Below are 23,020 nucleotides of genomic sequence, written 5' to 3'. Positions count from 1 at the left end.
GGATCCCTGGCGCCCCTGTGGAGGCCGCGCCTCCCGGCGCCCCTGCCGAGCTGGCCAGGATGGGGAGGGACCAGTGGAGCGTACTTTCGGCCCCGCGCCGGACTTACCTTGGAGTTGAAGGAGCCGCCACCAGGCAGAGCCTTCTGGCTCCCAAGGGGGCTGCCCCGCCCAGGAAGAGTCGGGTGTGTGTGGCGGAGGGGTGGGGGAGGGGGTGGGGGAGGGCCGTGGGGGAGGGGGGCGGGTAGAGGGACGGCGGAGCTCCCGTGTTTCCCGGGCTTAGGAACCGCCAGTTTCCGCCCAGCGCTCACCACCGCAAAGGGGTGGAGGCTGTGCCAGGGTCCACGGCGCCCATCCTTCCCCCTAGGCCCAGTCAGGTGGCTGTGATCTAGGTTGCCTGGTCCTGGGTCGGCGCGCCAGGGTCCTGCCCCGATTTCCGCCTTGTGCTGGGCTCGCGTTACAGGAGGGCGCTGGGTGATGGCTGGGGGGGGGTCACAGGGCAGGAAAAAGGGAACGGAGATGCTAGAAGCCCCGCGTGGCATTCCCCGAGGCCCAGAGGCAGATTTCGCAACCAAAGAGAAGACTGATTATCCAACCAGTCTTTTCTTGAAGCCCCGGGCATCCAAGCCGTACATTACCCTGAAACATACCACCTTTAAACTCCACTTCTCCAATTCTTTTCCATCCTTGGAAGCCAGGCTCGTAGTGAAGCATGCTTCTCATTCATCCCCCCCTTTTCAACACTTATTTGCAGGCTAATATATCTCCAACGTCCATTTCCTCCCTCAAGTCTATACTCTCCGGGTTAAAAATGGTCACCAATCACTAACCAGATCAATACAGCAAGATTTTGCTTCAGGAGCTGGTAAGGACAGCGCCAGGTTTTTTGTTTGTTTACTTGTTTGTTCGTTTTAGTCCTGTGGAGTCCCTACTGATGCACTATTTCTATTACCTACATCCTATCCATAGTCTCGCCATAAAGAGATGTGGGGCTCCCACAGATACTGAGACTTCGAACCGGAGTCCTTCCCTTACTCCATTCCATCCGTTTCTCAAGGTAAGTGATTCCAAAAACTGGCTTAGATTGGTTTTCTTCATTGCCACAGAAACTAGTTTATCTCACGTAGTGAAGAGTGTTTATAGGGGAAACAAACTAGTACCATTTAAAAATTAAACTGCCTTAATATTAATAAACTACATTCCATCTTCATAATTACGTTTGATTTTCACAAATTGAGATTGGAGTCTGAGGACATATTCTCGCTCCTCTCTTACACACAAGGAAATGTCATTGAAGCCAGAATTTTACCCTAAATCCGGGCTCCTTTCTCTTACCTTATTCCACATTCCTAATTCTCATTAAAGGTTCAACCCTCAGGTAAACTTAATCAACAGGCATGAATGTGAACTTGAGGGTGCAGTCTGATTTTCCATACAGTTTCCAGAACATGTGGATATTTCTCTCTACCACTGACCATCCAGGCTTTTCAGCTGCCTGAAAAAACTTTCTTCTTATTGATTCAAAATCTTTACCTCTCTTCCTCATGATTTCTGAAGTGTGTACTTGACAAAATTTCGTTCCAACTTTTCCCCCTGAAGCCTCTGTTCTTTCTCTATATATCTTCTCTAGTTGAACTGTCTAGATTGACTTTGGTGTTATTGCTTTGTAATCCCAAAGTAAATTAACATATTCTGGCAAAGTCAGTTAGAAATCATTTATCTACCCATAAGTTATTACCAGTGTCATGTATATATTGTGAAGGTATTCTACACTCAGCAAAATTATTAGCATGCTCTACTCAGGGATAGTCCTTATACTTGTTCAGTTCTTAATGTTTTCAAAGCACTTTCACATATATTTTTTAATACATGAAATAAATAGTTCTGATATTTTAGCACCTTCAGTTCAAGTTCAATTCATATGAAGAGCAGTGTTTCTCACTTGTAAACATTTTGGAAACTTAAAAGATGATCAACCAAAACTCTCAGAGTAAAATTCACTGTTTCGTATGTCAGCCCAAGCAATTGATCTACATTGATTTCAGGCTTCTTGGTACATATGCAGTCAGACAATGAAGTTTGCGAATTCATCCTAGAAAAAGTGCTACATACCTCATTGCTGAATATCACTGTGGTCACCTTCGAAGTACTCCCCTTGGGAAGCCATCCACCAATACCAGCACTTAGTCCACCCTTCAAAGCAATTTTGGAACTCTCTTTCTGGAATGCCCATCAGAGCAGCTGTCGTCGTATTACTTTCGATGTCCTGAATGTCATCAAAATGTCTTCAATATTTCCTTTATCTTTGGGTAAAGAAAAAAGTCATTGGGGGCCAGATCAGGTGAATAGGGAGGGTGTTCCAATACAGTTTTTTGTTTACTGGCTAAAAACTTCCTCATAGACAGTGCCGCGTGAGCTGGTGCATTGTCGCGATGCAAGAGCCATGAATTGTTAGGGAAAAGTTCAGGTCGTTTTCACCTAACTTTTTCACACAGCCTTTTCAGCACTTCCAAGTAGTAAACTTGGTTAACTGTCCAGTTGGTACGAATTCATAATGAATAATCCTCTGGACATCAGAAAATGTTAGCAACATCATTGCAACAAGTTCACGAACTTAATTGTCAGACCTTGTATCTCTGGGGATTAGAAGCATCAATACTAAATTAATTCAGAACAGAGTCCATAAAAAAAACTTTTTTTAATTTAGAGGATTTGTAAATATTTAGGGAATCTAAAATTTGGGAAAATGGAAAAAGAGAGACTTTTCCTCAAGTTCTTTGAGGGACTATTCCAGAAGCAAAGGGCCAAACCATGAGGATGCTATAGGTAAGCTGTTATAGGATAGATCTAAATACACAAGACTCTCAAGGACAAGGCAATTAATTTCAATCTGTTGCAAGAATTCTACTAGACAATAGAAAGGCAACTTCCAAATTTACACACATCTGCTGAATGTGGCTGGATGTGAATTTTCACGAAGGCATGGATTTTGTTCTCCCTTTTGCAGTGAAGTATCACCGGCCCCGAGAACACAGTAGGCACTACTTAACTAGGACATATTGAGGGGTGAACCGACAGACCTGTTCAGGACATCGGCTCAGGAGCAAATGAGAATGAACATCTGAAGTGGGACTGCAAGGGACAGACGCCTGACCAGTGGCTCCTTGGCCTGATTTCCTGTCCTTGCCACATAACAGCTGACCTCATTTAAAGATGGGAATGAAAAAATATAGTGCATGATTTTCAACCATGTAGTCCAACAAAACCAGGCAGGAAGAATATAAAAGGAGGCAGCGTTTTATCAAGTTCCACATTCTTTGGAGCTCTTTGGAAAGTCTACTGAAATATCTGAAGAATCAAATACCTGCTCAATCCAAACTCATGCTGTGACAATCTGGGTAGGAGTTGCCAACGTCTATGTGGATGGAAAAATTAAGGTAATAACATGTCTCAAACCCAGGGATTGGAGCTATGTGACTACTGCCTTCTTTAGGCTCAGTCCCTGTTATAAAGTATAGCTAAGGTTCAGTGTGTACCAGTAGGGGTTGCAGACAAAAATACTGCCAGCTTCCTGGCCAATATCACTGGTCAATTAAGAAGGAATTCCCCTAATTACTGTAATAGTTTCCTACGTGTAAGTACCTTTGAAAGCCTGCAGGTTGCTGTCCTCTTGGCAATTTTATGGACAGACATGCTTGGCCCAAAAAGTTTCTGGACGTCATCTCTGGAAGATTACAATTAGTATTTACATTAATATTTTGTGTTAAGAAAACGGTGACTACTTGGTTTTTAAAGACTTGTCACATTTAAAAGAACTTGGCCTACTAGAGCTAAGCTCAAGTATACAATTTAAAATGTATACTTTACAGTTATGATTTTAAGTTGAAATTTTTCTATGTTTGTAGAAGTATGTATTGAAACATTTAAGAGAGTTTAAAATTCACGATGTTTATAAGTATATTAGTTTATATCAGTTATTTAAGAACTCAGGAAAGTTTTGTTAAGTCAAACCACTGAGACACCTAATGAGGATATCAAATATATTACATTTATAAAACTATCAATATTTACATTACATCATAAAACTATTTTAAAGTTTCATTAGCTATGTTTATAAATAGGATCAAACATCAGCCAAAGTCCCTTTTAAAGTGATGTGTAAATTTGGTAGACTTATAAATAGCTAGTCAAACCTAAAAACTTAAGGAAGGACAAGGTTTTCAACTTTGCAAATTTAGTAATATAGATATTAAATCATAAAGCCAAAGCAAAATTCTGCAGACAAAAAATGTTGAGAACATTTAAAAACCAACATCGACAAAATTAGAGTTACTAAAGAAAAAGTTTTTCAAGTCCTTCCTTGCTCCCCATGTTTCCTGCTCTTCCCCTTCTGCTGCACACTGTTGTCACCATTTCCTCTAGTCTGAGTTAGTCATGACCCGTCTTCCAGTCTTCCCCTGTGTGTCCTCTGCCCTTCCGTTGGCTATAGCTTCTTTGAGCTTTCAATCACTGGTACAGATCCAACTATGTATACATTATTCCCCATGTAACAGTTCCAGCCCACTTACATTACTAAGAGATGATCTATGCTAAATCCCAATGGATGTGTTTCATGGGGTTCCACAAAAGGGCATCATCAGATTAAAGAACCCCACTCTCTGATGTGACTTCTCTTTTGTAGGAAACCAGTTCCTCTGAGACTGACTCACATCACACCACTTGCCCTCATGCCCTCCTGTGTCTGTCACCATCCACTGACTTCCTCATCCCTTCCCCACATATTTAGTATTCCTTTTCAACTCTCCTTTTCAAACTTATCCTTCCTTACTTTATTTCCCAAGTCTAGATCCTAGGCCACTCCTTACTGGCTGTGGTCTTCTCCTCCTCCTCCTCCTCCTCCTCCTCCTCCTCCTCCTCCTCCTCCTCCTCCTTCCCCTCCCCCTCCTTCTCCTTCTTTCTTCTTCTTCTTCTCAATTGGAAATCCAAAGTTTATTAAAAGAATTTATACAACAAAATGATAAAAAGGAACTGATTGACTTTTGCACTTCTGCAACATAGGCTACGGTCTTCTTAAGGGATCTCATTTGTGCCCATTTCTATGCCAATACCTTTCCTGGGCAGGATATTTCCTGTCCAGACATCGCATCCAAGCCCCAGACTTAGATTGGCAGCTGCCTCCTTAGACATATTTCTACTGGGGTGTCGCAGAGCATGTCCACTCCACATGTCCAAATCTTCGCTCATGATGTTTCTTGCCAAGGCTGGTCCTCTTCTAGTGTTATTTCAACACGTGGTACCACCATCCACCCAGGTCCATCTGCTACAGCACTTAGTCCTGCTGCTTTTACCTCAAATCCACCCAACTCTTTTTATTCCCACTACAGTCACCCCAGTTCAAGCTACCTTCCCCTCTTGCCTAGGCCATGAAAACAGCCTCCTAATTGATCTCCTCCCTCCGCCTTCTCTGTAGCTCCTTCACCACATTGCATCTAAGGAAGCCCTATCTAATGAAAATATAGTGGGAGCCACAAATGCAAGCTATTTGCATAATTTTAAATTTCCTAGTAGCTATATTTAAAAAGGTTTGGGATAAACAGGTAAAATTAATTTTAATTACATTTTATTTAACCCAAAATATTATCATTTCAATGTGTAATCAATATAAAAAATAATGAGATATTTTACATTCTTTTTTTCATACTAAGTACTTGAAATCCAGTACTTGTTTTATATTTACAGCACATCTCAACTAAAACCAGCAACATTTCAAGTGTTCAGTAGCCATGTGTAGCTAGTAGGTACTTATTGGACCGTGGAGATCTAGAACGATCTTTCTACAATGCAATCAGGTCATTTCACCCCACCTCATATTTAAAATTCTTCTGTGACTTCCAAATTGTTTTTAGGATTAAGATGCAAATTACTTACCATAGCCTACAAAGCCCGACAGGGTCTGTGGTGTGCTTCTGCTTAAACTGCTGGTCTCTCCTCTTCGCTCCCTCACCATCTGTGTGCCAGCCATGTTAGACATTCAGGTTTGCAGACATACAGAGTTTCTACCCACCACAGGTCCTCTCCATATGCTGTTCCCTCTGTCAATGCCATTCTCTACCACCGTTCCCTCCATCGTCACCAGCACCTTCACCACCAACATCATCTCCACTAGTATCACCACCACTCCCACTTCACCATCACCACCATCTCCACCATCACCACCACCTCCATCATTTCTCTATTACCACCACTCCCACCATATCCACTAGTACGTCCTCACTCCCTGCTGGAGACACTCTTACTTCTCCTTCAGGTCTCTGCTCACCTTCGCTTCCCTTACTCATCAGCCTACATATTCTTTTCCTTCATAGCATTTAGCTTAGTTTGTAACTATATCATCCCACTTCTGTGATTAATTCATGTCTCCCTCACTAGGTCATAAAAAGGAATTGTTTAGTTTAGTTCATCATTGTATTCTCAATGCTCACCCAGTAACTTGTACGTAGTAGGTGTTCAGTTAAAAACTTGTATAAGTAAATGAATAAATCAAGATATCAGGACATGAAGAACTCTAAAATGGAGCACAGAATGGAGATTAAAGAAAGAGGTCAATGAATGCTTTCAAGTTTGGCAGGTAGAATCCAAAGCGGGGATGGAGGAATGGGAGGTAATTACTTCTGTTGAGACAATATGTTTTGCTAAGGTCTCTGCTCCTTGTTTTACGTGTGTTTGTTGAATACTACAATAAGTCTATGAGGCAAGTATTATCTGAGTTTTAAATTCAAGGAGGCTTAGAAGGGTTTGGGAACATGCCAACTAACACAGTTGTGATTGGAACCTTAGTCTGTCTGATTTAAAAGCCTAAATTGCATGCATTTCACGAGATCTCCTTAGACAACTTCCCAAGTTTCATAATCTTGCTAGACTTGTTATTCAATGACAATGTGGCCAAACACTCAAATAACAGGAAAGCAGAATTGTCTAGAGTATGGGTGTATCTATGTATACCCGTTTTGTAAGATTTCTTAATTAATGTTGCCCAAAAATGCATTGCACAACTCAAGTATGGTTGTCCCATACCGTGTTTCCCCCAAAAAATAAGACGTAGCCAGACAATCAGCTCTAATGCGTCTTTTGGAGCAAAAATTAACATAACACCCGGTCTTATTTTACTATCAGACCCGGTCTTATGTAACCCAGTCTTATGTAATATAAGACCGGGTCTTATATTTATTTTTGCTCCAAAAGACTCATTAGAGCTAATTGCCTGGTTAGGTCTTATTTTCCAGGAAACAGGGTATTAGAATCTTAAGCAAAAACAACCTTTCCTGAAAGGCTGTCATTTATTAAGTCTAAAAAGGAATTCTCAAATTTCCCTTCAGGTTACGCATGCCTTAACACAATGCCTGGCATACACGAAAAGTTCAGTAATCATTAGCTATGATTATCATTGTCAATTTCATCCCTGACTCATTGTAGCTTTTATCTTATTTCTTGCATACACACTAAAATATAGGTTCTCTAAAAATATGCTGTGAGTCCCTGCCATAAATCAGCTTTTGGATTGACACAGGGCAGCCATCAACTGTGGCCCATGCACCACAGATTCAAAGCTGAGCCGACTGGTTTCCAGGGCCCAGCACAACCCAGTCGTGCCCATCCCCCATGTCACCATGGGGGCAATGGAGCATGGCTCATAAGGGCAAGGGCTTTGCAGTCAGAGACTTGGTTCAAATTTTGCCTCTTCCATATGCTAGCTTTATATCTGAGCAGATCACAAGATTCAGTTTTCGCATCTGTTACATGGATAATTCTCATCCAGACTACAGTGCCCAAAACCTGGTAACTGCTCAGTATAATCTATTATTTTTACGAAAGGCCCTAGGATTTAAACTATGGGAACTTAGTTCCATCTCTACTTTGCTATGGGACCAGCCAGGCTAATCAAATTGTTGATGGATCAGGAAGAAAACAATAAGAACTTGTTCCGGGGGGGGGGGAGGGGGGAATATCATGCAGTGATTTTCTCTGTTTGTAGTCACGCTTCTATTTCCTGATTCAGCAGTCATGAACCTCTCCCCCGCCAGAATCTGTTAAGATTCGCTAGGGCATCACCAGGTAACTAGGAAACAGCAGGACTATTACCTCACCAACCATGTATATGCTATGGGTATAACACGGTCTAGTTCTGCCTTCACTGTTCGTTAGTCCAATGATCCAGACTGGCTTTTAGAAAGTTAGCATGCTATCGCTTGTTTGTTGGGAGAATATTTTTTAAATAAATTTATTGGAGTGATGTTGGTTAATAAAATTATATAGGTTTCAAGTGTACAATTCTGTAATACATCATCTGTATATTGCATTACGTGTTCACCACCCAAAGTTAAATCTCTTTCCATCACCATATATTTGACCGTCTTTACCCCCTTCTATCTCCTCTCTCCCCCCTTAACTTCTGGTAACCACTAAACTGTTGTCTGTGTCTATGAGTTTTTGTTTCTTTGTTGTCTTGTTCATTTGTTGTTTTCAGTTTTATATCCCACATATGAGTGAAGTCACATGGTTCTTGACTTTTTCTGTCTGACTTATTTCGCTTAGCATCATAATCTCAAGATCCATACACTTGTCGCAAATGGCAGTATTTCATCTTTTCTTATGGCTGAGTAATATTCCATTGTGTATATTACCACATTTTCTTTATCCAGTCATCTATCGAAGGACACTTCAGTTGTTGCCATATCTTGGCCACTGTGAATAAAGCTGCAATGAACATAGGGGTACCTATGTATTTATGAATAAATGTTTTCAAATTTTGGGGGTAGATAGAGAAGAGGGATTGCTGGGCCACATGGTAATTCTATTCTTAAGCTTTTGAGGAACCTCCATACTGTTTTCCATAGCGGCTGCACCAGTTTACATTCCCACCAACAGTGTATGAGGGTCCCTTTTCCCCGCACAACCTCTCCAACACTTGTTATTATTTGTCTTGTTGATACCAGCCATTCTAACAGGTGTGAGGTGGTATCTCATTGTGGTTTTGATTTGCACTTCCCTAATTGCTAGTGAAGTTGAGAATTTTTTCATATATCTGTTGGCCATTTGTATGTCTTCTTGGGAGAAGAGTCTGTTCAGATCTTCTGCCCACTTTTAAAATGGATTGTTTGTTTTTTGCTGTTGAGTTGTATGAGTTCTTCATATATAAAGTATTATAACTTTTTATTGGTGAGTTCAGTCCATTTACATTTAGGGTAATTATTGATATATGAGGATTTCCTGTAGCCATTTTGTCTTCTGTTTTTTGGTAGATCAGTGTCTCCATTGTTTCTTTGCCCTTGATGTTTCTGTCGTTATTTTAGTTTGGTGGTATTCCATGATTTTTTCTTCTTTTTTATATTATGTGTCTCAGTTGTGGATTTGTTTTGTGTGTGTGTATGGTTACTATTGCATTTATGTAAAAGAAAGTTTATCATATATAGGTAGTCCTCTTTCTTCTGCATGCATCTTATCTCCATTCCCCTTTGCAAATTCAGACCTTTACCTCCTCCCCTTTTATGTTTTTGTTGTCAGAAATTATCCCTATTTATGCTGTGAGTTCATTTCTGAGTTGTAGTAACTATTCTCTTCTTCTCCTTCCTTCTTCCTTCTCCTTCTCTGTCTATGTTTTTGCCTCCTTTAACCTTTGTTATATTTAAGTGTGGTATTCTGAATAAGGGTTGCAACTTCCTGCTTCTGTCCAGTAGTCATCTTACTAATCGTTTCGTATCCTTTTCCTTTTTGTTTCAGGTAGGGTAACCTCCTTCAGTATTTGCTATAATGCAGACCTTGTGGTGGAAAATCCCCCAGCTTCTGTATTTTTGGAAAGGATCACTTTATCACTCTTTGATATCTAAAGGATAACTTTGTTGGATATATTATTCTTGGCTGGTAATTTCTCTCTTTCAATACTTTTAATATTGATTTTACTTCCTCCTAGTTTGTAGAGTTTCTGCTAAAAATGTGATAATCTGATGGCTTTCTTTTATATGTTACCGTCTTCTTTTCCCTGGTTGCCTTGAGAATTCTTTCTTTGTCATTAATTTTTGTCAGTTTTAATATAATGTGCCTTAGAGAAGGCCTTTTTGGATTGAGATAATAAGGTGTTCTGTTTGCTTCTTGGCTTTGAGGATGTAGTTCTTTCCAGGGGCTTGGGAAGTTCTTGTTGACAATTTGTTTGAATAGGTTCTCTGTGCCCTTCTCCTCTCTTCTCCTTCTGGTATATCCATAATTCTTATGCTGCTCTTTCTGACGGAGTCAGATAGTTCTTATAGAGTTCTTTAATTTCTTTTTATTTTCAAATCTCTCTCTTCTTCGATCTGCATCATTCCTAGATTTCTATCTTCAATATCACTAATTTTGTCCTCCATCTGGTCAGCTCTATTTCCTAAGTTCACTCTTTCATTCTTTATCTCTTTTATCGAGTTCTTCAACTCCAGAATTTCTATTTGGTTCCTTTTTAAAGTTTCAATCTCTTTGGTTAAGTATTTCTTTTGGTCATTGATTTTACTTCTGAGTTCATTAAACGGGACTATGCGTCTTCTTTCATCTCGGTGAGATTTTTCAGAACTGCAATCTTGAATTCTATGTCATTTAAGTCACACATTTCCATGTCTTTAAGTTTATCTGCTGGAAATTTTTCATTTTTTTTCTAAGCTGCCTTGTTACCCTGGTTGTTCTTGGTATTTGATAGATTATTTCTCTGCCTAGGCATTTATAGGAAGGTACTCTGCAGCAGATTAATAAGAAGCGGTCTTTCTTTTGTTTTGCAGTAGGTAGTACTTGAGTGCAAGTGTTTTATTTTGTCTTTACAGTGCTGGTTTCTCAGATCTCTCTGCTGGGTGGTGGAAAATGCCTTGTATTCCCTGGGGAGGTGGGCATCTCCTTTGTGACCACGTCACCTCAATCTCAGGGTATCTTCCCCATGGGAGAATGTGGTGGGCAATGGGATTCCAAGCCCCTGAAATCCAAGTGCTGTCCCTGCAGTCAGACGCAGTGCTGCACTGCCTGAGGTGTCCCAGGTGCCCTGGCTGGGATCAGGCACAATGGATGGTGGCGCGGGGGGGATGGGGGATTGGGGTGTGTTTCTGGCTTTGTTCTCCTCCCAGTAATAGCAACTGCCAGACCTCAGCTGCCTTGCCTCTGTGTCTCTACGCTTGTCCCTGGGATTAGCCATGGTGTGCATCTGCGGCTCAGGAACTGTGAGAGCAAAATTTTAACAATTCAAAAACATTACAACATGAAGTTAAAATAGAGATGCAGTGTGGTACAGTGGTTATGAATAGAGATTCTGAGCCCTCTCGCTAACTGGGTGATCCTGACCAAGTTATCTGCTTTGTAAAATTAAATTAGTAGAGTAGTTGTGAAAACCCAGCAAGGTACCATATGCAAAGCACAAACAGTGCCTGACATTTACATGTACTAGATATGCGTCAGTTTGTAAGTGGAGTCAAGTGAATAAGTGTATTTACTTTAGAAAACCAACGGAGAAACAAAGCTGCCTGGCAATATATGTGCAAAACATTAGGTATGTGAATAGTAATAGTAGGTTGGCAAAAGTCCATAATGATGGGGCAAATGAGAGGGGAAAGAGGAATTGTAGGTCAGTTGACAGAGGAACTTTCCAACACATGACATTGCAAAGCTTCAAAGCTATGTTAGCAAAGAACGAAAATGTGAAGAGAAAATTAAACAATGTGAATAGGTGTGTACATCTGAGTCAATTTTTCTCCCTACAAAGCATTTGTTTCTAATTGTAAAGCATTTGCCAGGAAAATTACCACATTATGATTGCCACTCAAATAATCAGATCCTGAGCATGTGTTGTCTCTGGCCCACTGAGGGAATAACACCCACGGGGTGAAGAGATACAGACCAAATATAAAATCTCTGACCCTCCCCATCGTTTTCCTCTAGAACAGACACAGTATCAAGAAAGAAGTATTCCTTGAGTGACCTGGAAAGAACTACCTGGCCAAAAATTCTATCTGGAAATTGTGCCATAGAAAGTGGATTAATAAGCCCCTTTGATAAAAGGCAAGTACAGTAAGTTCTCACTTACCATTATCGATAGGTTCTCGGAAACTCTGACTTTAAGCGAAGTGACATATAACAAAACCAATTTTACCATGGACTAATTAATATAAACAAAAGTTAAGTTCCTATGGCATATTTCTAGTTACAAAACATCACCAAACTTCTATATAAAGACCCCAAACACTTCTAATATTAATCATTGAAATAAATGTGAGCTATACAAACACCTAAGAAAGGTCAATAAACACAAGTAAGATCATTCTTTTCCAGTCCACTTATTCCAGTTCAGAGTCCTGGTGGCTGGAGCCTCTCCCGGCAGCTCAGGGCGCAAGGCAGGACCTACCGGGGACGGACTCCCTGCTATCACCGAGGGCATTCATGTTCACGCCCATACTCACTCAGAGAGACAATTTAAACATTCCAGTCACCTAACATGCATACCTTTGGGATGTGGGAGGAAACCAGAGTCCCTGGAGAGAATCTACTCAGATGTGGGGAGAGCATGCACACTCCACACAAACAGTGGCCCAAGGCCAGGAATCTATGTTTTTCATCAACATTATTATAATGAAACAACATTGAAAAAAAATATTATTCAAGCACCTGCTGTACACTAAGGAATGTAAATATTATTGGGCTTTCAACCTTAATATGAATATTATTTCCTTTTATCAACCAGATGAGTTCAGTTTCTCTCAGAAAATGAGAGTGTTGATGGCATAGGTGGAAATGAAATTTTGGAGCAGAGGGTATTGCCTCATGCGGGTTCTGCTGAGACAGTGAAGGAAAAGTATTTGGAAGACAGGGATCTCCTCAGAAGTAGAGAATAGAATCCAGGCAAGGGATGGGGGGGGTGGGGTCCAGAGAAAGGAAGTAGGGAGGAACCTTCTTAATGGAAATTTCATGTGTGGAAGCATTTGCCTGCTTGTCAATGGAGGGCTCCAGGCCCAACAATAACTTACCATTCATTACTGTGCAGGAGAGAGCGACGTGGACTTGGCTTTGGGAAGCAAAGTCCAGGACATTGCTCTCTTTTCCAAGAATGAGGGACAATTCTGCTGAGAAAGTGTTCCCTGGCACTTACAGAAACATGAGAACAGTTGTTCTGTTTTAAACCTCAGACACTTGTGCAACAGGGCCAACACCAGCTATGCCAGGAGCTTGTATTGAGTAACTCTATCTTGCCCTCCGCCGTCCAGTGAGTGACTACATTGAAATTCCGCTCTTGCATAATATGTCTTACAGAAATTGCAGTTTTAGGAAATGAAAGTGACCGCTCCAGAGGACGTGAACTCCCTGTGGTACTGAAACTGCTCCATGCCTTGCACACAGCCATCTGTCCAGGAAGCCGCTTAGAAAGGCCGAGAGCTGAGAAGGGAGGATGGGAAGAGAGCAATAACTATCAATCACTTATTAGGTACCAGACATACGTTTTAAGTCAACAAATGTTTGTTCAGCATGTCCTTTTGTCAGGCATGGGGTTAACTGCTGGGGTGAACAGCACAAAACTCATCATCCCTGCCTTCAAGAAACTCAGTTTTCTAGGGAAGAGAGAAATGAAGCAAGTAATTCCAAGAGAAACAGCATGAACACTACACATGAGGCAGAAGTCTCTTAGCATCCCCATGATAAAATGATGAGCCCCATTTTGCAAATGGGCAACCAGAGGTTCAGAGAGATTAGAGAAGCTGGTAAGAAGCGTAGTCAGGATTTGAATTCCAGACATCTAAATCCACAGCCCATGTTCTTTCTATCAGCTGAATTTCATATCTACCATTTGCATGTCACCAAGGTAAGAACTTGAATAACAATTTACTCTTTTCAAAAGTTTCATACCTTCAAAAGGTGAAGAGCTAGCTGCATAACTAAGTACCATATTTTGCTGTGTGTAATGTGCACTTGTTTGCCCAAATTTGTGAGGAAAAAGTAAGGATGTACATGGGTAGTATCAATTCCGTATCTATATAAATGTTTTTAATTCTTTTATTTATGCTTATGAGTTAAAAGTGTAACTCTAGAAATCAGAAACAATATTTATATGCAAAACAATACCTTGGAATACGATAATCGGTTTTGTTGAACTTAAGACAAACTTGCAATGACGAAGAGTTCTTGCTTGGCCTTCTATGATGTGTATATATCGTAAATTTGTTACCGATACATAAAATTTCTTGTACCATGTACCATGTTCTTGAGTTTTGTAATTATTTGTTACATAAAATTTCTTGTCCCATAATATGTTAAAAAATAAATGCTAAAATTTCTTTATAACACAAAAAAACAAATACCTAAATGTAAACAAATAAAAATTTGAATTAAAAAATTAAAACAAAAGATTTTTTTCCTGAAAGTTTGGGCCAAAAACGTGGGTGCATATTATACATGGCAAAATACGATATTTTTTACCAAGAGTAATAAAATGAAAAGCCACAGGAAATAGTGTATCCACCCTTACTGGGTGGGGTGGTCTTAAATGTGTCATTCCATGTTTCTGGGTATTCTTATACTGACTATTATTACCACTTTTTAGCATTGTAAGATATAATATCTCAATAGCCAGTCTTCGCCTGGGTTTAATATCACAACAGTGCAGTAGTCCTGTCTTCACTTTAGCGACCAACTATCCCAGTTTCCTCAGGACTATCCTGGTTTTATCTCTGAAAATCTCACATCCTAGGCAACTCCTCAGTCCTTGGCCACTGGGGTGGCTCATGATCCAATATCACTCCCTTCTAGTGGATTCTGCAACGAACTACAAGGTACTGGTGTGGCAAAAGCATGGATTTTAGCATTAGAGAGACCGAAGTTCAAATACTTGTATGTGTATGTGCTACATTACTTCTAAGCTGTGTGATCTTAGGGAGGTTACTCATAATTTCAAAACATAAAGATAATATTTAGCTCATGTGATTTGTTATAATGTTCTCACCTCACCAGGCACCCACTCCCCTCTTGTTCACTGTGTCCCATGTTATTGGCCACCATTCTCTTCCTCAAACATACAAAGCTCACTCTTCCATTTTGCACTTCCTGTCCCCTCTGTCTGGAAGGCCTGGATATTCCCGGACAGGCTCTTTCTTGTCATTTAGGTCTCTGCTTACCTGTTACCTCCTCATGAGGTCTTCCCTGGCCACTCCCTCAGGAGTACCTCCTGCAGTACTGCCAAGCACTCTGTTTTATCCCCATTTTATTTCCTTCCTAACTAAATACAATCTAGAACTGTCTTAGTTATGACTGGGGTAGGCAGCCTTCTAAAATGGCTGCCAAAGTTCCCCACTTCCTGATATTCATGGCCTTATGTGAACCTCTCCCCTTGAATGTGGGTAGGACCTAGGGACTTGCTTCTAACAAATACGGCAAAGTGATGTGATATCTGAGATTGTGTCCTAAAAGACTGTGACTTCCATTTCTCTCTCTCTCTCCCTCCCTCCCTCCCTCTCCTCTCCCCTTCTCCCACCCTTGCTTGCTTGCTCTATTGACATGAGTGGCCATGCTATGAGATGCCCTAACGGAGAGTTGCATGTGGTCAGGAAATGAGGGCCGCCTACAGCCAACAAACAGCAAGAAACCAACTCCTGCCAACACATGAACTTGTGAGCAGATTCTCCCCCAGTCCAGCCTTGAGATAACTTTAGCCGCAGCCAACACCTAGATTGCAGCCACATGAGAAACCCTGAGGCCCAAGACTCCAACTAAGTCATTCCCTGATTCCTGCCGCACAGAAACCGTGAGATAATAAATATCGTTTTAATTACATTTTGGAGAAATTTGTTATGTATTGATGCATTATTTATTTCCTCCTCTAGAATATTAGCACCAATGCAGAAGGGACCATGCCTGTTGTGTTCACTTTGGTATGCCCAGAGCAAAAGCCAAAGTCTGGCACATAATAGATGCTCAATTTGATTAAATGAGCAAACAATGAGGGCACAGGCTATGTACAGGATATGTAAGGACAGATGCAATAAATTTTGTTGAATGCATGACTGCTTTAGTGACCAATTAAATGTAAGAAAGGTTAGGAAAACAGTGTCTGGGCTGACTTATTATTAACTATCAAGTGTGTAGTCCCCTACCCTGGGCTCTGAAAATGTTGAATGAATAAGCGATGAACAAACTCAGGCACGGGTTTGGGTTAGGGATAGATTACAAGTGATAAGCTTTGTGTTGACACATTGAGTGTAAAATGTCTAATAGGCATTCAGAAATAAGTCTAGCTGTTCACAGAATATTAAGTCAGAAAAGCAATTCCAGAGTAGTATGGATATCCCATTTTTGTGGAAACACACACATACACACAAATCTGGAAGGAAACATACCAAGATGTTAAGTGCTTCTTGGGGCCTGGTAGGATTACAGTGATTTTCATTCCTTAGTTTCTTTGGGTTATCCATATTTTCTACAACAGACAGAACAAACAATAAAGGTACTCCCACTTAAAAAGCAGAGAAAGAGCCCACAATAGATATGAAAGTCAGTCTCCTGTGAGACATTTGAAGGTAATGAGGGTGGAGGAGATAACACAGTAAGAGGGAGGAGAGGAGAGAGGACTGGTTGCTGCGGGCATAACTCCAGTGCCATCTTTAAGCAAGTTTATGGCTGGGTAAGAGAAAAAGCATCTGGCGTTGACTGTCAGGGCCATGGCATGACCTCCCCCACTGCCTTGTCCTGACAGCCCTCTTTCTCTGAAACATCTCAACCTGCCTTTCAAATCCATTTCCTGCCAGCACACTGGCCTAGCCTTGGTTTTCCTCACGCTTGCACGTATGTGTACTGCCTCCTGCTAGCATCGTTTTCCCAGTCTCTAGAGCAGGGGTGTCCAAACTGCGGCCCGCAGGCCAACTGCGGCCCGCAATCCATTTTTCATTGGCCCGCAGCAAATTCCAAAAATATATTTAGTTTACTTAAATAAACCAGGTGAGGCAATATGTACTTCACCTTGAGTGAGTGGCCCGGCTGTTGGTGTATTTTACTGCATATGGCCCGTGGTGAAAAACGTTGAAAAAAGTTTGAACACCCCTGCTCTAGAGGCTGTCTCACGTTCAACAGCTAGAATCATCTCCCACAGTTGTTCTGAACACCCTTTTCTCACCTCAGCCGGCGCATGAAATCATAAGCTTCGAGACTATTTTGGCCTTTACCACATCCCCCAACAGAACTTGATTAGACTTTCACTTCCCATCAGAAAGCCAACATTTTACCCCCAGTATATAATTGCTACTTATATTTTCAAGTTCTGGCTCAAAATCAATCCAGCAATGACCCCTTTCATGGCTACCTAGGTTTCAGGCATACCGGTTTCTCTGGCAGTGTTTCTGAGGAGCAGAAACACTTTGAAACACAGCAGTTGACATGTATTTGTAACTACGATCGTAAGTTTTATTTTTCTGAAAGGAAGGCAACACAGGGAGCGCACACTGTGTTTGCTGAACCAGGCTGGGCTCCTAGTGGAGACATAAACCCCAGTAGGTATGGCGTGCATCTAAGCCCCTCAGCAGATGGAAGCCTGGTGGGCTGGGTGCCAGGTACCACTGGAAATCAGCCCTCCATTTTCAGTAAGTCCCAAGGCATATCCCAAACAGTGGGGTTTCAAGTCAGACTTTTACAAGAGTCTGGAGGCCTAGGCCCTATTGGCTGCCGTGGGGTTCCGACACCAACATCTCTCCAAGTAGAGGAGAAACACTGTTTCCCCGAAAATAAGACCTAGCCGGATGATCAGCTCTACTGCATCTTTTTGAGCAAAAATTAATGCTAAGACCCGGTCTTATATTCTGTAATATTAATGTAAGACCCGGTCTTATAGAATGTAAGACCGAGTCTTACATTAATTTTTGCTCCAAAAGATGCATTAGAGCTGTTCGTCTGGCTAGGTCTTATTTTGGGGGAAACATGGTAAAGAAATCTTTGCCAAGACTGTATACGTGTCGCTAAACAACAGTAGTTCCCAGCAATATCTTGCTCTCCTCTTTTCGGACACGTGGAAGCCTCTATTTCCCCTTGAGTGGGACCACATGGCTAGTTCCTGCCCGTGGACTGGAAGCAGAAGTCATGTACATACCTCACTGCTGGGATGAAGCATAGAAGAGGCCAAGTCCTCCCAGCACCTTCTGGAGTGGGAAACACACAGACCTCGTGTGGAGGTGGCAGTCACCAAAGTGGCCTGGATTCCTAAGTCACCTCAGAGAGCAGTTGCCCTGGAGTGTCATCTGGGCCTGTTTGGGAATCAGTTTGTTACTACAGTGTAACCTCGCCTATCCCAACTGAATACAAAATCAATTCTGGATTTTGATACATTATTTTGATTTAATTACCTTTTTTTAATTAAAGAAGAAAAGCAAACACGTGATTGGTTTCTCTTCAGCAGCACTGCAGATCTAGAATACATGATGGATTTGGGAACCTGGCCTAACCCGGTACTGCTCCCTCCTCTTCTGCAGGAATTGCTTTTAATATTGAATTACAGAATGAGTGGCCATTCCTCACTCCAGTGTGGTACCGTATTTCCCCGAAAATAGGACATGACCGCACAATCAGCTCTAATGTGTCTTTTGGAGCAAAAATTAATATAAGACTTGGTATTACATTATTATTATATTACACTATATAAGACCCAGTCTTATAGTAAAATAAGGTCGGGTCTTATAATAATTTTTGCTCCAAAAGATGCATTAGAGGTGATTGTCCGGCTAGGTCTTATTTTTGGGGAAACACGGTAGCCTATCCAATCCTGTAACACTACTTGGTTAGTTCCTTAAATTTTTAAAAGATTTTATATAAGGTCTACCTCTACAGTGAATGAATAAATATTCAATTAGCCAGATGAAATGACACTGGGTAAACTTTTTTAATTTCTAAAGTAAGTTTTCCTTTATAAATACTATTAGGTTGGTGCAGAAGTAATTGCAGTTTTTGCAATTATTTTTAACCTTTCAAACCATAATCACTTTTGCACCAATCTAATACATTCCACCTCCATAAATAATAAATACATTCTATTTTACTGATATCTTCTCTGGACTCCAGTCTGAGCACTAAATTGTTCACATGTCTGGATCACTCCACAATAATTATTTTGAAATATTCATTTGAGTTTGCATAACTATTATATGTATTTTCACAAAGGTGTATTTTAAAGGTGACTTTTTACTACTTGTCGAGCATTTCAATGAATTGCAATCAGACTGCCTTGCATTTTGCATGTTGGCTATGTGAGTATTTAAAAGACATTCTTACGTGTGTTTATTCCTAGCCCAGGTAATTACTACATGCCTCATTTTATAGGCTTTTTATTAGGAAATGCTTAGGGAAAAGTTTCACTCTGCCTTTACCTTTACATTAAGGCCTTTTATAGCACGATGGAAATTTTATGAGGACTTCAGCATTTGTTTTTAACATACTTACCTCTCCCCATTGTTAAATAAAATATACTTTCCCTTAAGATTTAATTAAAAGTTTTTGAGGGGAGGTGGGGTGATAACACAGGCTTATAACAGACAATGCAAAGAAAATACAACGAAGAAAATCTCTCCCAATCCCACCCACCAGACGGTGCATAACCCCTCACCCTCATATTCCATATGGGATCATACTATATATAACTTTATATCCTACTCTTTCACTACCTATGTCATTCTGTTAGAATGATCTTTAGAGGCTTCCAAGTATTCCAACATCTGTATGTACTATAATTTGAATACATTCCTACTGTAGAACATTTATTTCCAACTCATCACTGTTCTAAACCTTGTAATGAAGATGCTGGTACATCATTTGTGCTAAGCAGAACAACGACCCCTGCCCCTCACCTCCTAGCCTTTCGTCAACTCATTCCAGCTGGAACGGCTTAAGGACACCAGTGAGTCATTTGCCAAATCCAGAGTTCATGCTCTCTCCTTGTGTGACCTGGTCCCACGGAATTTTACACAACTGACCACTCTGCTTCCTGGCTCCCTCCTACCTTATCAGCGATTCTTCTCGCTCTACCCTGCCACTTGTCTCCTCTCCTCTCCACTTCTAAATATGGAGGTCCCCCGGCTGAGTCCTCAAACTTCTTCTCCTCTCCAAGAGGCCTCACTCACTCCCATTACTTTAATACCATCAATAGGCTGCCAATCCCCCAATGGATGTCTCCAGACCTAAACTTCACTGAGCTCCAGATGTGTAGGAGCAACTGCCTCCATGATATCTCCATTTGGATGTAAGGGGTCTTTGCACACTGCCCAGCTCGGAGCTTGACCCCCTGCCTCCTACCAGAACCTCCCCAAATGCTCTCCTCTGTCAGTGGCATCACATGACCAGCCCACAAAGCCCGATCAGGGGTGTCCACTTTCCTACAACCTCACAACCCCTCTGCCTTCCAGCACGTTCACATGTAACAAACCCATCGTCTATCTCCACTGTAGCAATGGACTTCTACTTGGTGTTTCTGTTACTCCCACACTTCCTATACCTGGTCTCTATTCAGCTGTCAGTGATTTCTTTGAAACTCAAATCAGATAATTGTTCCTTCCCTCTTAAATCGCTCCAGTGGCTTCCCACCGCACTGAGTAAAACCCATCGCCTTTTTGGTGGCCTACAAGGCCTTATGAAAGTGGCCTCTGCCCTTCTTTCCCTGTGGCCCTCACTCTTTGGGCCCATCACGCTGGCCTCCTGCCCCAGGGCATTTGCATTAGCCCTTTGCTTGGCTGGAAAGCTTTGCCCCCTAATCTTGGCACAGCTGGCTCTTTCTTGTTGTTCAAGTTTTACTCAGATGGACCTTCTCAGAGACTTTCCTTGACCACCCCGAAGTACTCGCTGCCACCTCCCCCGTTTATCACATCACCATTTAATTGCCCTCACAGCACACAGCAGTATCTGAAATAGTCTTTGAATCTTTTGCTTGTTTTTTTTCCCTGTCCCTCCTTAAGGACTGTGCCAGGGCAGCAGGACTTTGCCCTGTTCTCTGCTGTCCCCACGGCTCCAGGGCCAGGTCCGAGCTCCTAGAAGGCACTTAGTAAATATTTTAAATGAAAAAAACCTTCCAGTTTCCCTATCATGGATTTTAGTTAGGGTTAAAGATAATATTCCTGGTAAGGTGAATATTTTTACTTTCTTTTCCATGTAGTGGAAAAACTTACTTTGGTTTCTCACATATTCCTGATGAGGAATTAAGGTATCAATCAATGTAGGAAAGTAAATTACGTCAACAATCATACTGAGCAGAACACACATCTGTCTCATACACGCTGCAGTGGTAAAGTTTTTAATTTGATTCTAAAAATCTTTTTCATCAACCTAATATTTTTTTTGTAAAATATACATAACACAAAACTTACCATTTTAACTATTTTTACGTGTACTATTTAGTGACATAAAGTACATTCACATTGTTGTGCAACCATCGGCACCATCCATCTCCAGAATTTTTCAAATCTTAAACAAAAACTGTACCCATTAAACAATAACTCAGTCCCCATTTCCTCCTCCCCTCAGCCCCTAGTAACCACCATTCTACTTTCTATCTCTATGAATTTGACTACACTAGGTACCTCGTGTAAGTGGAATCCTATGGTATTTGTCCTTTGGCTTATTTCACTTAGCAAGTTTTCATGGTACATCCATGTTGTGGCATGTATTGGAGTTCCCTTCCTTTTTGAGGCTGAATAATATCCCACTGTATGTACGTACCATGTTTTCTATGCACACTTAGGTTGCTCCCACCTTTTGGCTACTGTGAAGAATGCTGCCATGAACATGCGTGTGAACATTTGTTGAAGTCTCTGCTTTCAATTCTTTTGGATATATTGAACCTACATTATTTTTTAGTAACATTCAGTATTGGGGGGTTGGGGCCTGTTTCACCTAAATCAGGATTCTGACTGGGTGACCTGAGAAGTTTCTAGTAGCCCTACATGCTTGGAGGTGCTTCTGGCAGAAGGGCAGTCACGATTTATGGTACATGTGCTCTCCTTGTCCCTGCCTCCACACACCCATGGCAAAGAAAAATCAACTCAAAGCAAGCAAATCCAGCATTCCACTTAAAAAAGCTTACCTATGGAATTTCCAGTAAATAGAAAACAAACTGAAAAAAACAAGATATTTTTATTCAAAATTAGAAATGTTTTCAGTTTACAGACGCCACTAGATAATCCCACCATCATATGGAGTGCTGAAATCACTGACAGGCAGATATAAACCAGCGACGTGGTTTGGCAACATAGGGGGCAAACATGCATCAGCTACCTAACCCTGCTGAATGCTTGTATTGGGAACAAAGCTGCTCGTTCAGAGTGAAACCAAACACTTACCAGAATGTCCTGGCTGCTGTCCCCAGTGACTGGCCTGATGGAGAGAAGGGTACATCCTTGCTGTAAGTGAACAGGCAGAGTGCTAGGCTCTCTGCTTCACCTCAGCAGCCAAGACCACCAGGACCAGAAGGGGCTGCCCTCCTCCCTGAGGAGGGTCAATTCAGGCAAGTGACTCCAGTGTTTCCCCGAAAATAAGACCTAACCTGAAAATAAATCCTAGCAGATTTTTCAGGATGACATCCCTTGAACATAAGTCCTAATGTGTCTTTTGGAGCACAACTTAATATAAGACCTGGTCTTATTTTCAGGGAAACACAGTAGTTGCTCAGCTAGGCTTTCTCAGCCAGCAGCTCTCCATCCTAGCTGCACGTTACAATCAACGGACAACTTAGAAAAAAAGATCCCAATTGCCTGAGCCACTGGTCCGTGAAATCAGAATCTCTGGGAATGTTATCTGACCAACTTCACTTTTTGCAAGCTCCCCAGGGGTACTAATGCCTAGGGGGGCGAGAACCACAGCATTCCTTTCTCAACTTTTACCTTCTTAGAAGTCTCCCTTGTTCTACGCATTTGGCATGTCTGACATGCTTCTTGATTTGGGAAGTTATGACATATGGATGTTTAGTTTCTACCACAGATTTGTGAAGGTTTAAAAAAAAAATAGAGTACCCAGA

General features: G+C 41.4%; 1 protein-coding gene and 1 long non-coding RNA gene across 5 annotated transcripts in view; one reads left to right on the top strand and one right to left on the bottom strand.

Annotated features, from left to right (window-relative positions):
• The window catches only part of TLR2 (toll like receptor 2), a 58,034-nt gene extending 54,313 nt beyond the window's left edge, over positions 1-3,721 (bottom strand). The window contains exons 1-2 of one of the 4 annotated variants that reach the window (XM_081077152.1): positions 3,640-3,721; positions 2,110-2,300 (exon numbers count right to left, since the gene is read on the bottom strand). The gene's annotated coding sequence lies outside the window, so the exon portion shown is untranslated. Of the gene's footprint in view, positions 1-107; positions 440-2,109; positions 2,301-3,639 lie in introns of those variants that run through there. The other 3 variants (XR_013995170.1, XM_081077151.1, XM_081077156.1) reach the window with 3 other exon arrangements.
• On the top strand, positions 57-15,815 carry LOC308509297. Its single transcript, XR_013995173.1, has 5 exons — positions 57-182; positions 752-862; positions 967-1,054; positions 11,941-12,060; positions 13,306-15,815. It is a non-coding gene; the product is annotated as an uncharacterized lncRNA (long non-coding RNA).
• The last annotated feature ends 7,205 nt before the right edge of the window (positions 15,816-23,020 follow it).

The sequence above is a fragment of the Rhinolophus hipposideros genome (genome assembly GCF_964194185.1).
Source record: "Rhinolophus hipposideros genome assembly, chromosome: 16".
Classification (NCBI taxonomy): Eukaryota; Metazoa; Chordata; class Mammalia; order Chiroptera; family Rhinolophidae; genus Rhinolophus; species Rhinolophus hipposideros.
Note: the sequence above shows the minus strand (reverse complement) of the source record. Positions and strands in the feature narration are given on the sequence as shown.